Source organism: Haliotis cracherodii, unplaced genomic scaffold, assembly GCF_022045235.1.
Source record: "Haliotis cracherodii isolate W230 unplaced genomic scaffold, xgHalCrac1.p SCAF_14, whole genome shotgun sequence".
Lineage (NCBI taxonomy): Eukaryota > Metazoa > Mollusca > Gastropoda > Lepetellida > Haliotidae > Haliotis > Haliotis cracherodii.
This window is the reverse complement of record NW_027266269.1, coordinates 23,692,795-23,708,940: the sequence shown is the minus strand read 5'-3', so window position 1 is coordinate 23,708,940 and position 16,146 is coordinate 23,692,795. Positions and strand designations below refer to the sequence as shown.

General features: G+C 42.0%; 1 pseudogene; it reads left to right on the top strand.

Annotated features, from left to right (window-relative positions):
* Window positions 1-4,391: 4,391 nt before the first annotated feature.
* On the top strand, window positions 4,392-15,244 carry LOC139460312 (uncharacterized; annotated as a pseudogene).
* The last annotated feature ends 902 nt before the right edge of the window (window positions 15,245-16,146 follow it).

Genomic DNA, 16,146 nt, shown 5'->3' with positions numbered 1-16,146 from the left:
TTAACCTTTCCTGCAGGCAAACAAGAAATCGTGCTAATTTAAAAAACCCAAACAATTACAAGTAATAATATACTCCATAAACTAAGTGAGGTGACTACTCTCCCCTTTGTGGGTGAGAATGCCTCGAGTTTTTGATTGAAAGCAAAACAGTCATCAGGCAAATTCCCCTTCAGACCAAGTGTATACTACACCGATAGCTCATCAAAATCAGTGTCAGCCTTGATAGCTATTTCACTGAATTTGTCATCCATTTATGCAAATGGACACATTCAACCAACCCACCTTACCAAGATGCAAGAGCTTGGTAAATTCTTGTGAAAGACCGTTAGCTCCATCTACGGATTCGACAGATTTATTAAGTTGGTCATCGACATCGAAGTTGCCCAGGACACTCTGTACAGCAATGGAACTGAACTTGCCTACCTTGTACTGAGCTCTTCGTGTTATCGCATAGTTTGCACAAGAAAGGGTGTCAGCAGCACCAGGCGTGATTATGTCCACTTCCGGAGTACACTTCCGCTTCATTCCTAGCCGGGTTCCAAAGGAAGCGACGTGAATCCGAGTCAATTTCAGGCACACTCACCTCATGAACCATTTCTTCAGCAAGTGGGAATCAATACAACACGCACTTTCCCAGGCTTCTTTGGGCTTATACCCGTTTTGAGATAGAAATATGTTCTTCTTCCGTTAGTTTGCATGTTTGGCCCTGGAATATAATTATTTCAGGTTAAGTTATCACTATGGACGTTGACAAAGTCTTCACCGTTGACCAGACGTTTAGCCAGAGACCTGGGACTCCGGTAAGCTATATTATGGTTATTTGTAGGCAAGTGTCCTTGTGTTTCCAAAGAATACCAACTTTGTCATCCAAACTAACGGTTGATGATCTGTCGATACGGGGAATGTGTAGCTTCAATCACTCCTAGATCCATCATAGATTGCGCCTCAAAAGCAACTACCTCCTTCATGTGATGAGGTAATTGATATGGCTTAGACCTAACGGGATCAGAAGAAAACTAAATCTGGTACTCCATAGTCTTAGTATAGTCCTGGTAAGTCTGAAATTACATCTGCAAACTACAACTCCTTAACCTGCGCCTGCCGAGCACAAGTCAGGGGCAGTGGGGTAGCCTAGTGGTTAAAGCGTTCGCTCATCACACCGAAGACCTAGGTTCGATTTCCGACATGGGTACAAAGTGTGGAGCCCATTTCTGGTGTCCCCCGCCGTGACTTGGCTGGAATATTGCTAAAAGCGGCGTAAAACCAAACTCACTCACTGAGCACAAGTCAAATTGGGAGAAATATCAACATCGAGATAAGTTTCTTTTGATTGTAAATTGGGAGAAACTATCTTAGGCATTTCAGTTTCCTGACTAATTTCTGCTGTTGCCCCAGGGACATCAGCCATACCTGTACCTACATGCTCTGGAAGACTGACACTTACATCAAATCCAACAGTACTTCCAACCGCCTCTCTTTCCACGTAATCCTTCAATACATTAGCATGGCAACTCTTCAGTTTATCGCCAACTATCACCCGATAATATCCCACACCAAACTTCTCAACAACAAAGGGTCCTTTCCATTTCAACAGCAACATGTTGTGGCTGGTAGGCGGTAAAACATCTGATCTCCTGCTTTCATCTGCCTAGGCTTTGCCTTTTGAATTGTTCTCCCTAGGCTTGGCCTTTTGAATTGTATCTGATAACTTCTCTTTAGAAACGCCCACTCAACAAAAAATCTCCAGTTATGCCTCAGCTACATATTCTCAATTCTGGGAAGAACAATTGCCTCTGGATAATCTACCCCCTGAGGACATACCAATTGCCTATGTCAGTAACCGGAAATAATGGACCAACAAGATCAACAGTAATCCTCTCAAATAGAGTTGAAATTAAAATAATCTGTCCTATCAGAACCCTACTGATCTTGCCTTTGGGAATATTCTTCTGACAAACACCACAAGACATGCAATGCCGTCTGACGTTACCCTGTATGCCTGGCCAATAAACTTAAGACCTTATCTTCACTCCAATATGACCTGCCGTCATCGACGCATGATACACTTTCATCACCTCATCACAAGGAGCTGTATTGACCCCAGTTCCAAAATCTTTACGATGCAGCTACCTCTCACATAGCCTCACTCACATATCTTGAAACATCATTTTGATTCTTTAAGAAACATATCACACACTTGGGACGCAACTCTGCACAACGAATCGCGGCGCCATAGACGACAGACTCTCGTGGGTTTCAACGAAGTGGTAAAAGTCTGAGACCTGCATCACTTCGGGCATTCCTCCCATATTCAGCTGACACGCCGTGACATAACTGGAAAACTGTTAAAAGCGGCGTCGAACCTAAATCGTACAAAGCGATCACATACATCTGATAAGCAAATTATATGTATTTGAAGAAGAAGAACAATGTGAGATACCCTTCTATTTTCATCCTCTTGGATCGATATCTGCCTCCCAAAGATGAATTCGAAAACTGCTGTGACATTCAGTCGATTCACTGCTACAGTAGCTTTTCTTAGCAATAATACCAACTGAAATATCTCCACTGACACCACTAATTAGGGAAACCAAATTCACTTCCTCCATGGAACAGTTTCCATTACCTAAGTTGTAAATATAATGCATTGACACACCAAAACCCTGACGAGCTGAAAACAAGTGTATCACGCTCTATCGATTAAATTAAGTTAAATTCAAGACCACAGTAAAACGTTCAAACAATTGTATGATGGACAAGTGGCGGATACCTCCAAATTTGAGTGAGTATGGTTTTACGCCGCTTTTAGCAATATTCCAGCAATATCACGGCGGGGGACACCAGAAATGGGCTTCACACATTGTACCCATGTCGCCAAATTTGACAGTCTTATATTACTTGATCAGCTGTGCACGTTAAGCATTGGCAATGTAATTCAAACCAACTGTATATTTTCAAGCAATTGTTTCTAGTCCGACTTGGACAGTTTAAATATTTAGCAACACTATATAGCTAGTTTACTAGCTAGCTACGTGGTCATGAAGTAGTCGGAATTGCGCAGTCGACTGCTTTTCACATGGAAGTCTGATATTATTTGTCGCTGTTATTGACTGCTGACATGAGAGATATTGTCAGTGTATAGCCATGTGTGTCAATTTCTCATTGCTATGGGGCAAGGGTGCCCCCCCCCCCCCCCCCCCCCCCCATCCCCAAACCCCATCCCCAAACCCAGAGTAATGATGTCTTATATTTCTGTCCTTTCTTCTTGGGACTTGGGGTGTAAATTTGTACATGTTCAGTGTCTTCGTGCATGTACTGCCTCTCTAACTCTCGCCAACGTCACCTTTTACCTATCATCTCCCTATTTAAGCCCCGTTCCTTTAAAAAACCCAGGACTATATCCCAACCCCTAGGGGCCGAGGCTGTCGTTTTCGTGCTAGATAAATCCTTTATGATATCGAGTCCTCAGCATAGAAATAAGCTACGTAACTACCGTCTTTTATAAAAAAAATATCCTCTCCCGGGCATCTTCTTGCAAAGCATTGTATCCTGGAAATATCTCTCTAGACAACGCTAGGGAAGCATCTCCCTTCATGCAGAGGCTGGTTGGCGCAATAGACACCCCTTTAGAGCACAGAACTTGTTATTTTTGTAACACAGTGGAAACAGAAGTTCATTTCTTTTCAGAGTGTAATTTCTATAAGGACCTAAGACACGCCATTATTTTATCTTCTTACAATTCTACAGAACGTAAATATTTTACATTAAATTGTTATCTGAAAAAAATCCTAAGCATATCAAATGTATTGCTTCTACCATAAGAAACATGTTTGTAGATGATACTTATTCATATGATACTTGCATTGTGTATTGTTTTACATCATTTTATAACGAGTATATCATTGTGAATAGTATAATAATTTCATCGTACATAATGTTATAAATAAGTAGTGTTTCGTAAGCCAAGATATGGCTGCATGTTAAACATATTTCATTGTGGTGTGAAATGTTTCAGCAAAATGTGTTTAACTTGTGACACTTTGATAAACTATTTCTGTCTGTCTGTTGTGACGAATCACCAGGAAAGTTTCACATTGGGCTTGAATGTCGTCACAGTGGACAACGTTGGTCTTTGATTAGCTGTGCCGTAACAGTCACTTATGAACAGAAAATCAATTGAGGCTGTAGAGTCGCGTGTCAGATCATTCGTACAAGATCCGCCCACTCAGTGCGGTCGTTTCCTACCTCAAATACTCTTTTAACCGTAAGTGATAACCATATGATCTGTTTAGTTTGGAAAAGATCCTGAGTGGATAAGTGGATCAGCAAACAAGATGCGAGCTGTGTCCTGGCATGTTTTAGCATTTACGTACGCCGTTTGTCTGTGTCTGTTGTTTGCTTACATTGCCTGGTCTGGAGGATTGCAAAGGAGCAATATTACCATTGATAACAGGAACTTCAGCTCAAGGTAAATCAGGGAATCTTTACTATTACGCCAGGGTTGAAATATAAAGCTGCACATATCTTCGACATTTACACATGTAAAAATGTCACTCTTGAGTCCATTTAGGCATTTGATCGGTAGATTGTAGACAGGGACTAATTCTGTTACATTCATTCGTTTATATTTCGACAACACGAACACAATGGCATTCAATTTGCCAAGGGCATGTAATATTGTTTACTTGAGGAAAACATTTTACTTTTATTTTTTACTATTTACATCACATACTTCCACTGTGGCCTCGTCCCTTGGGCACGCCAGAAACCTATGATTGTGGGTTAGAATCCCTGTTCGCCCCGATGTTTCTAGGTTTGTCAGCACCATACCCGTGCTCGTGGGTTTCACCGAAGTGGTCAACGTCTGAGACCTACATCACTTCGGGCTTTCCTCCCACATTAAGCTGACACGCGGTGATATGACTGGAATACTGTTAAAAGCGGCGTTAAACCCAACTCACTCATTCACTCCACTGTGGCCTGGTCATCAGACATAGCATTGTCCTATTGCTCAGCTGGTACTGTTGTGTTTTATTGATCATCTTCAAGTTACATCTGTTGTCATCAACAGAATATAACACTTGCTTCAATTTGAAATTTATGTGAATGCCTCAGGCAAACTAGGAAAATATTTCACAAGCTTTTTAGAGTTCATCTTAGCAGCATATAGTCTACTGGGTCGGTACCAACTCATTGGCAACGCGTTGGAGTAAACAGGGCTTTTGGTCTTCCACGGGTCAGATCGTGTAGGCAAAATGATAATATTTGACTGTTTACTGCGAAATCGGCTCCGAACTGTCATTTTGACAAAAGCAGCATACCCAGCTTACATCCGATTAAAGCATCACATCCGACCATAACGTTTGAGTCCAGGTTTCATCTTGACAGTAGTGATTGATGGCCGTCAGCGTGTTTATCAATGTCAGATGGAACTTTGTGCACTGACGCTTGTTTTTTAGCCTTCTGCAGTCGGTGGTGGGAGCATATCGGTGAGGGGAGACGCGTCGAAGGAGCACTTTAATAGTCAGTGTAGATGGCAGAAAGTCACTTTTGTTTTTATTTAGCGGTATGCGGTTGAATGGCTTGGTTTGGACAGGAGTGGTAACTGAGAGTGGATGGTATGTGGGAAAAAGCATGCGGTTTGACGTGAAATTTCAAAGTATGCATCGCTATGAGTTGTTAACTGATGTCCGGCTGTTTGGGACGCTATGATTCTGACATTGCATATGCATGCAAGGTATATATATATGTATCTATGAAAGTGTAATTTAATATAACGTTCCTTTGAAGTCAGAATTATTTCAGAGTTACCATGGTTGTGTGATGTGTGGTGAGCTCGAGGTGAGGTGAAATAGGGTTTAACGTCGTGTCCAAGATTATTGCACTTCTATAGCGACGTGCATGTACGTGTTGGGTGTGTGTGTGTGGCTGCTTGTACTAGTCCGGACTGATGCTGATTTATAGTGCTAGCTCACTGAGATACCATGCCGAAGTTTAACATGAATACCCCACTCAGACACAGTATACTGACTCCGAGCCGACCAGTCCTTGTTTTAGCCCCTTAATTAGAGCGCCAGACAGGGTAACAACAAGTACCATCTTTTAACGTCTTTTGGTATGACGCGGTCGGGCATCGAACCCCGGACCTTCCGCTCTCCGGGCGGACGCTCTACCACTAGACCACGGAGGCGGTCTTGTGTGTTGTGTGTATGTATGTACCGTATGTTGGATTATTACGGAGCGACCTAGTGGTGTGACAGCCCGTGTTTCGCACCTGAGGACATGCAAGTAAGTTTCTTGTTTTGTATGGTTTCAACTTCAACCTGCTTCGTAAGCCATACCGATAGTATTTACCAACGCAACAATACGAATGTATGCCATTTGTTTCACGTCGAATTTTGACTCTTTGGATACATCATTTCACAGAATAAAGCAGTGTATTAGAAAATGGCAGAATCGGATATTTATTGACTAAAAAATTGACAGTTATTGGTGACAATTTGGCATGAGTGGGTTACCCTAACGAAATTGTCCGCACTCACGCGTGCACGTCCTCGAGTTCCTTTAGACCCATGGACGTGACATCACTTCACACTTGTTTATTGCGTCTTCTACTATTTTTTCTAGGGTAGTTTCTTTCTAATAGTGACTACCTCAGTTCATCGAGTCCACATTGTGCACGATCTAAATTAGATACTAGCACACAGATTCTATGTGCCTATGAGTAAGGGATACTGTTTTTAGTATGACTGGGGTGACAGGAATCGTAATTGAGGTATCGTTTGGAATATGTTGGTTCGTGTTTATATCTGTTTCAATGTTATTGTTTGAAATTTCAACCATCATATCTAGAAACGATAGATTTTCATGTGCATTTTAAAGTAAAGGTTAAACTTGGATGGAGTTTCTGTAAAATATCGCGCGAGACATTCACCTTGACGAGAATACCACGTTCAGCGATAGCCAAATCAGACAAAATGCGCGCCCGTGATTTCTATAGTCCGTTCCTCCATGTTCCGCGCCCATGTTTCTATAGTTGAAATGAAATAGAACTGCCAAGCCGCTTTAGTTTCCACATGCATCCAAGAACACAAATACGATGTTGATTAGTCATACAAGTTGCAATGTTTTCTATGCAGAACCGTTGAAGATACGAGCGTGAAATATATTTCTATAGTCCGTTTCTGCTTGCCTTGTCCACCCGCAGTATGTATGTACACTGTACCTTACTGACGCTGATAATTGTTCATTCTTCAGCCTTGATTGACAACGGTATATAGATATATACCGAAACGTCGCCTTTAAAGTAAATACAGAATTTGTTATCTCTAAATTTGAAATTAGTAAACATCCATTAATTATCTTCCTCATGTGCATCATTTCAAACTGTAATTCAAAGACTTTGCACTATATATTCACAGTTTGTATCGGTCGAGAGCAGGATGCGGCCACACAGTTAATACACGACATGGGAAACAATACAGCGCCAGTTTCTGTGCTATAGCCTATCGCAGTCTCGCTATACCGTGACTCATGCAGCTGTGGACCCCATTTACACATTCCCATTACTTTTAGGGAAGCAGATACACAATATCTTATAGGTGTGTATTGGCAAATGGAGTTAGTGCACGACCTTGCATTAGTGCCGAGAATACAACTTTCAGACATAACCGAATCATCATGTTGACATGTTACCATATGTTACCATAGTCGGTTTCTGCAGACGTTCCCAAGTGGCGTTATGCCATAGCCATAGAACACAGTTGCAGTTCACCAGGAAACAGGGCACAACATCACATCACAGACATCACGGGGTCGGTACTAATACAAGAAATAACCAGCCTATTGGAGAAGGCCGTTGCGAGCAAGTTCATCAGTATTCTCAGCAGATTGAAATGCTGTGAAGGAGGCTTATTCCGAAATTTTACTGCAGCTTCTTTCACTACTTCTAAAATAGATTTCTATAGTCCGTTTCTTGCGTTGATCATCAGCAGTATGTACACTGTATCTCACTAACACAGACAACTGATCTCGGTAGTCAACAGCGGATAAACATAATCGCAGTTCCCTGAAAATTATACACAGTAGTTGTTTATGAAATCCACAAACCTACACCACAGGTTTACCGACAATATATACTGTACGCTTCTTTCAGTGTCTTTACTGAACAAGTTTGAAGTGTCTTAATATCTCATTCTTTACCCCACAAATTGACATTTTCAGTCAGATCACAGTTTGGTGTATGTAGAACTTAGGAGTTTGTGAATGCATTTTAATATCGAACTGCATATTTAAATACTGAAGAGTGCCTAGTCTGACTGTTATTGTATGATCTGGCGATGTACAATAAGTTAAAATATGTTGTTATAGATAAATGCTGGTTCATTTTGTCTCTTCGTAGCCTTCAATGCGATGTGGCGACAATTACACATAACCATGGACAAGTCCAGTCTACACACACACACGAAATCTAGGCGAAATTGACTCAGAATTAGCCGATATATTAGTGTTTAGAGTTCTGCTATATGTCAAGTTTATGACAGGGGCCAAATAATTCCCTTTTCAACACGCTGTCACTTTGTTGTCCTTGGCACTAGAGTCCAACAGATTGGTGTTCTGAGTTTGTCAGGACCCCAGGGACCTGTCGCAATGCTAAGATGCTAAAATGCATGTCGAAATGCTTCAATCAAATAAGACTGCCAAACGGTGCGTTGTAGCTACCATGGTCTTGCAGTACAAAATGACTGGCATCTGATTGCGCTGCCGCATGGCAAATCTGGAAGTCATGGGACAATTGGTTTCGAAGATTATTGCTGCTGAAGTTGAAGCTTTGATGAGTAATCTGCCCTTAGCCAGTGGGCCTATGGCCTTGGGTTTTTGCTGGTATCTGCTTCAAATTGGTGTCCATGTTGCTGTTGATTTTGGAGCGATTCTGGCCACTGGCGAGTCTTGCGGAATAACAAATAATAATCCCATCAATTACAATAGGTCTTCTGCCTTGCGATATCTTAGCCCAGACTGACTGAATGCCTCGCCGTTTTCTGACCTTGAAAATACCGTGGCAATATACCGTTTTTCATGGCGATTTCCCAGCTATCTTCTATCGTGACAATTCGTCTTTTAGTTGAAGACTCAACAAATGTTGATATTCTAAACAAATGATCACTACAAAATATGTGCCAGGTAAAGATATTTACTTGTAAACGGCTATATTTGAATGATGGTGCAACAGGGTAAAGCTTAAGCTTGGCTCCGTCTCTACACGTTTGTCGCAGCGCGCAAAAATGAAAAAACAAGACCGGAAGCGACAGGTTGGACCGTCGCTTAGATCATTTCAAAGGGAGAGTTATTTCCCTTTGGAACACATAAGATCGCCCATTGATGCTACTGTACCATTTTGTATGGGCCTGACATGTGTTGCGATATTTGCAATGGGTGATACTGTATTACTGAGTGAGTGAGTGAGTGAGTGAGTGAGTTGGGTTTAACGCGGCTTTTAACATTATTCCAGTTATATCACGGCGTGTCAGCTTAATGTGGGAGGAAAGCCCGAAATGATGCAGGTCTCAGACGTTTACCACTTCGGTGAAACCCACGAGCACGGGTATGGTGCTGACAAACCTAGAAACATCATCGGGGCGAACCGGGATTCGAACCCACAATCATAGGTTTCTGGCATGTCCAAGGGACGCAACTCTGCACAGCGAATCGCGGCGCCTTAGACGTCTGGGCCACCCGTGCCCCTATTGTATTACTGAATGCTTTGTGATGGCTGACGATGATTGCATTTGGTGCTACGGTACATTATTGATGGGTATGTAAATGCTGATGACGTCTACGATGGTTGCAACTGCATGACTAATGGCCCTGAAGTAGACACCATGATACCCAACATTTAAACCATATTCCGTTTTTGGTAATCATATGGATTGCAAATGGCATGTGATGTAATTTGAGATGATGCTTAATATAGTATGATTATTGAATAAGAATGTAGCTATCTGATTGGCCAGTTACCATCTTGTAAAACCCATTCAGGTCAGATTGCACAGATATCACAGCGTCATGTTAGACGCGGCGTCACTCGGTTGTCGCTTCACAATTAACCTCTGTTCACACACTAATGGTGGTGTCAAGATAGATGTTGTTGTCACATTCCGCTATTGACACATACAACTCATATTACATAGCCCGTATACCGTATTCGACGTAATAAGCGCCCTGCTCTAATAAGCAGCCTCGGCGATATTTGCTAATATATTGGCTCGTGAACAATCCCAATTAGCACCCTTTCCGATTGATCAATGTACATAATACTTATTTATTCGCTTATAATACGCACTCGTGTGTTATATGCACCCTTAATTATGGGCAATTATATTCTGAAAAATGTATCTCTCCTATATAAACATTTCAGGCTGTGTCAGCATAAACCACGACATTTATCTTTCAACTCTGTTTTTTTCGACAAAATAATATTCTAATAAGAGCCCCCTATTTCTAATTTTGAGAGCGGCCTGGGCGCTTATTACGTCGAAAACGGTATTTGGGAACATAGCCATCAGAGTGTCCGTAGGGTGTTTCTGAATATGAATAAATGACCATCATATTATATTTTACTTATATTATATATGTACCGACAATCTATTTTAAGGCAAATAGACAAGTTCAGCACTGTTCAGTCAGATCGATGGATAGTGGTGACAACCATCTCCTACCCTACTCCGGACATCGAGTTCCTGGCAAACATACCCGGATGGGAGGTTGTTGTCGTCGGAGACACCAAGACGCCAACAGAGGTAACTGGAGGTAACGTCAGAGTCTATCTGTATTTCAGTGATATACACCTGGGAAAATATAACTCTCCCCCTGAGAACATGAATTATAACATGTCACCATTGATTTCACATGTTATAGCAACACTGATTATGACAGGAATGACGCTCCACTCTGAGGATGTCACCGTTCACATGTGAGAACATGACACGCATGTATTCCCCATAATGCCGGATGTTTAGGCATACAAATCTGGATGTTTAAACCCGCTGACAGGAATGACGCAGCTAACACGTCCCACTTTAATTCTGGAAACCCATTTGTCCAGAAACTCTCCATGCTGTGCCCAGTCCCTGTCAAAGGTATTTGAAAAATTGAACATGCCCCACTCTGAGGATGTCACCGTTCACATGTGAACAATATGTGTTCTCCATTGTGCCGGATGTTTAGACATTCAACTCTGGATGTTTAAACCCGCTGTCTTCCCTGAGAACATGGTACACAGAAAGGTATCAGAGTCCTTTGCCATACAGTAAACAATAGCTACTCAATTGGCATGCTGTGTATCGTAACAGGTTTGGGATCTAAGAAGCTTGAGGAAAATTCATTGATCAGATGAAGATGGGTTCCTGATCCTTGTCACAGATGAACGACTGGGGGGTTGGATTCACAGGAATATGGCGTATACACCTAGGAACATCAGGCCAACTGTTGGGGGTGGTTCGGTAATGATTGTGGGTGTATCTCACATGGTTTCAAGGTGGGCATGAGGGGGCACGGGTGGCCCAGTGGTCTTAGGCGCTGCGATTCGATGTGCAGAGTTGCGTCCCTTGGGTACGCCAGATTGTGGGTTGGAATCCCGGTTCGCCCCGATTATGTTTCTAGGTTTGTCAGCACCATACCCGTGCTCGTCGGTGTCACCAAAGTGGTAAACGTCTGAGACCTGCATCATTTCGGGCTTTCCTCCCACATTAAGCTGACACCACGTCGTGATATAACTGGAATATTGTTAAAAGCGGCGTTAAACCCAACTCACTCACTCACTCAAGGTGGATACCCTCACATGTAGTCAGTACATCTTAAATATCTTTAAACGAGTTAAAATTAATTAAACCTCCGTTTCGACAACCACCTCCCTGGCACAAAATCTCAGTACATGAATGATAAGACCAGTGAAGATCCGGAATAAAAATGGGTCTTCAGCAACCCATGCTTGCCGTAAAAAGCAACTATGCTCATTGCAAGAAGCGATCGAGTGGTCTGACTTGGATGATGCACGGCATCATATCCCAATTGCGTGGATCGATGCTCATGATGTCACCACTGGATTGTCTGGTCCAGACTCGATTATTTACAGACCTCCGTCATATAGCTGGAATATTGCTGAGTGCGGCGTTAAACAACAAAAACAAACACACATGAATGATGACGCCAGATCACATCCGGGCAGTGTCAGTCTACGTCCAGAACAAGGCTATGATGGTTCTGCCTTGATGTACTATGAGTCTTGATCTGGATCCTTTGGGTCCTTGGGCATCATGTACAGAATCAGTGTGGATTGGAAGCAGCTTTGCATTGGGAGTGGCAGCAGTTTCCCCTTCAGCAGATCCGATGTCTAACAGGGATACTGCTCATGGTATCAGTCGTCATCTTGGTCCATGGATTGTTTACCAGCTAGCAACTGAACCTTTACACTTCAGGTGTCATTTAGGAAGCCAAAGTGACATTTATATCCAGAAGTAGACACCTGTAATTGGCTTATAAACCCTGTAGCAACATTGGGACATTGTTGTGGTGTGAAAGCACCTCTGGTTATGTTACAATATTTCAAATCTAACCGATGCTGGCAATGGAGGCTATTTCCTCTTGTCAGATGGTTTTCCTTTCAGACCGCCTTCGTTTGTTTAGCGGTAGAGCGTTCACCCATAGAGTGAAAGGTCGTGGGTTCGATCCCCGCCGCGTCATACCAAAAATACATTAAAATATGGTACTTGTTGTTACCCTGTCTGGCGCTCGAATTAAGGGGCTAAAACAAGGACTGGTCAGCTCGGAGTCAGTATACTGTGTCTGAGTGGGGTATTCATGTTAAACTGGCATGGTATCTCAGTGTGCTAGCACTATAAACTGGCATCAGTCCGGACAAGTACAAGCAGCCACACACCCACACGTGCATGCACATCACTATATAAATGCAATACTCTTGGACGCGACGTTTAACCCCATTTTACCTCACCTCACCTCGTTTTTGTGTATCCGAGCAAATTTGAAATTAATTTCATTCCAGCAGTTGCTTCATTAGTCACTGAAACATTTGGAGGGGGTGCCCAATTTTTTCCAGGTGTATAGCATCACAAGTACACTATATATTCATTGCCACATTCAATGATGAATAAACGCTTACCGATTTCTTTGAAGGTAACAATGAAACAATGAATGTATCCTTATGAATTTTCTCAACTCATTTTTCTGTTTCAGGAACCAAAACTGTGTATTTTTAAGTTTAGAGGATCAGCGTGGGCTTGGCTTTGACACAGAGTCACTTCTGCCTGAGGAGAGCTATGCAAGAAAGACGATGGGATATCTGTTTGCAATAGCCCATGGCGCAAAGGTGATTTATGAAACTGATGATGACAATCGTCCCCTTGATCTACTGAAAACTTTCAAACTAGATCCATCAATGTGGGGAATCTTGTACAGAGGGTAAAAACTCTTTAATCCCTACCGCCATTTTGGACAGCCGACATTGTGCCCAAGAGGATATCCGCTTGGTTCGGTAGGAGAAAGACCAACAACAGAATATCTACTAAATCACTGGAAAATGCCATCCATTCAGCAGGGTTTGGTCAACGGAGATCCAGATATGGATGCCATTTTCAGACTGACCCGGAAACAAACCCGTTCTCAACTGAATGTTACCTTTTATGGAAGAGCTCCACCAGCAATTGTTCCAGCTGGCGTTTTCGCTCCCTTTAATTCCCAGAATACCCTTTTCTTGTATGAGGCATTATGGGCACTCCTAATTCCATCAACCACGACATTCCGAGTGTGTGATATTTGGAGAGGCTACTGGGCTCAGAGACTCTTGTGGGAGATGGGAGGAAATGTAGGGTTCCTCCCGCCAAATGCTGTCCAGAAGAGGAACGATCATTCCTACCTCAGTGATGCACAGGAAGAGAAGGATCTCTATTTCCAAACAGAACGCCTTGTTGATTTCCTTACCAAACTGAAATGTGGAGCAAATAGAATATTTTTTGCTTGTATGACTAAATTATCGACTGATATGGTACATGAGAACTTTTGGAAGGAAAGGGATGCAAGTCTGACATCTCTTTGGATCAAGGACCTTGTGGCACTTGGCTACAAGGAACCAAAAAGAATTCCGTTTGGTTCTCTAAAGGACGCTGCTCAATATATAACAGTAGAGAAATTGCAAACACAAACCCGTATGACGGATCAACAGATCAATGTCAAATTCTGGGCGGCTGAGCAAACACCACCCCAGATATATTCCCAAGCTACGCAGTCACCTGCGATTGCGTCGCATGCTGCTCAAATAGCTTCCTATTGCAGCGGTGAATCGTTTATAGCATCTAAACTGACAGATATCATTACATATCCAAATATTTTGTTAATTGTAGTGTTCAACTTTCCCCACTATGAGAATCTCCAGTTTCTGGAGACAATGTACAGCATGCACTTTCCTCACATCATTTATTGTGGAGCCCACAAAGATAAATTTGACACTCAAGCTAAGCTCCTTCTCAAGCCCTTGACCTTCATAGAGGTCGACCATGTCAATGGTTGGCTTAGTCAGCACTGTTTGATGGAAGCCATGAAAATGCAGTTCAGTGTTGATGGATACTTGTACATGGGCGATGATGTCTTGCTTAATGTGTGGAACATTCACATGTTTCCATTAAACAAACTCTGGGTTTATAACGTAAGAGTTGTACGACAGTCTAGGAAGGAACGTGGCCACCGGGTGGACCATCCCAAAGTAGGATCACAAGCGTACCAGGCTGCTCTAAAAGCTTTGAAAATTGTAGATATTCACAGATATAACAGTTTCACAGATATGCTTTTTAACAACTCAAGGGAGAAAGATGGATTCTATATTGGTTCCTCGGACATTTGTTATGTTCCTGAAAAATACAAAGATGACTACCTCTACTATATGGAACACTTCTCCAGGTTTGACTTATATATTGAGCTGATATTTCCAACAGTTCCCCGTGGAATAGAAAAGTTGGAGAATCTTTACATGATGAAGGGAACCTACTGCGGACATAAACCAATTGCCGACATAACGAAGTATTTTGATGAGAGTCAGCTCTTTGTGCACACTGTTAAAATATCAAAATCAATATATGTCCCCGAAGGAAGGACATTTTTCTGTAAATATTTCTTTCCTCTAACTTTGAAAAATTCACGGTCCAAAAATGCCCATACTCGCATGCTGAAACCGTAAGACCACACCCGCTAACGGACTACTAATTCCTGATTGGCTCCAAGTAGAAAGGCGGGGCTTATGGTGCATTATGACGCTGAACGCTGTCACAAAGGTGCGTTTTTGATCAAATAAGCAGAATGTGAAGGTATTATTGTTGTGTTACAATAGCTAGAGGAGTGGCCAGACTCTCTACTGCCGAAACACCCCTCTCCATAGCAGAAGAAAAGAAATTGACGTCACTTAATGTTTCTGCATCCAATGTAATGTAATATGATGGTTGTGGTCAGATATTTTAGTCGCAGATTCTGGGATATTTTGGTCAAAATGAACATTTCTGTTGTAAAAAATCGAATAAAGTCATATAAAGAGATAATTTATGTATCCTGTCCTCTTTCTATCATGTATGCGGCTGTTTTAAACCAAAAAAATACCTGGTCTTTAGCTATTAGTAAAAGTAAACACAAACTAGTAAATTTTGTTCTATTTTCGTTTTCTGATTGTAAGAACATTAATTGCAGTGTAATACCAATATTTTCAACCAAGCAATGTCATATCTGAAAATGAGCCGGTGCACATCCTTATGATGAGATAGCAGTGGTAAATTTCCACACAAATTGAAAAGATTGGTGATGTGTTATCCCACTTTGGATTTTGTATTCTTATCAGCTACAAAACCAGATATTTTTGTTATTTAAGACTATCAGTCTGACCTTTTGTTTAGATAAACTCCTTGCAACAATAATATTATTCTGTCAGGCAGGTTCTTGTTTTTCAACAGCCTTCAACAGTTTTGGGGCAAGGTATTTTTCTTCGATAAAATGACAACCACCTTTACGCGATTCTCTCTCCTCCCCGTAGTCGTAGTCTCTCATGCTCGTACCTGCCATTCGCTCCTCAAGTACTCCCCTCTCTCTCCTACT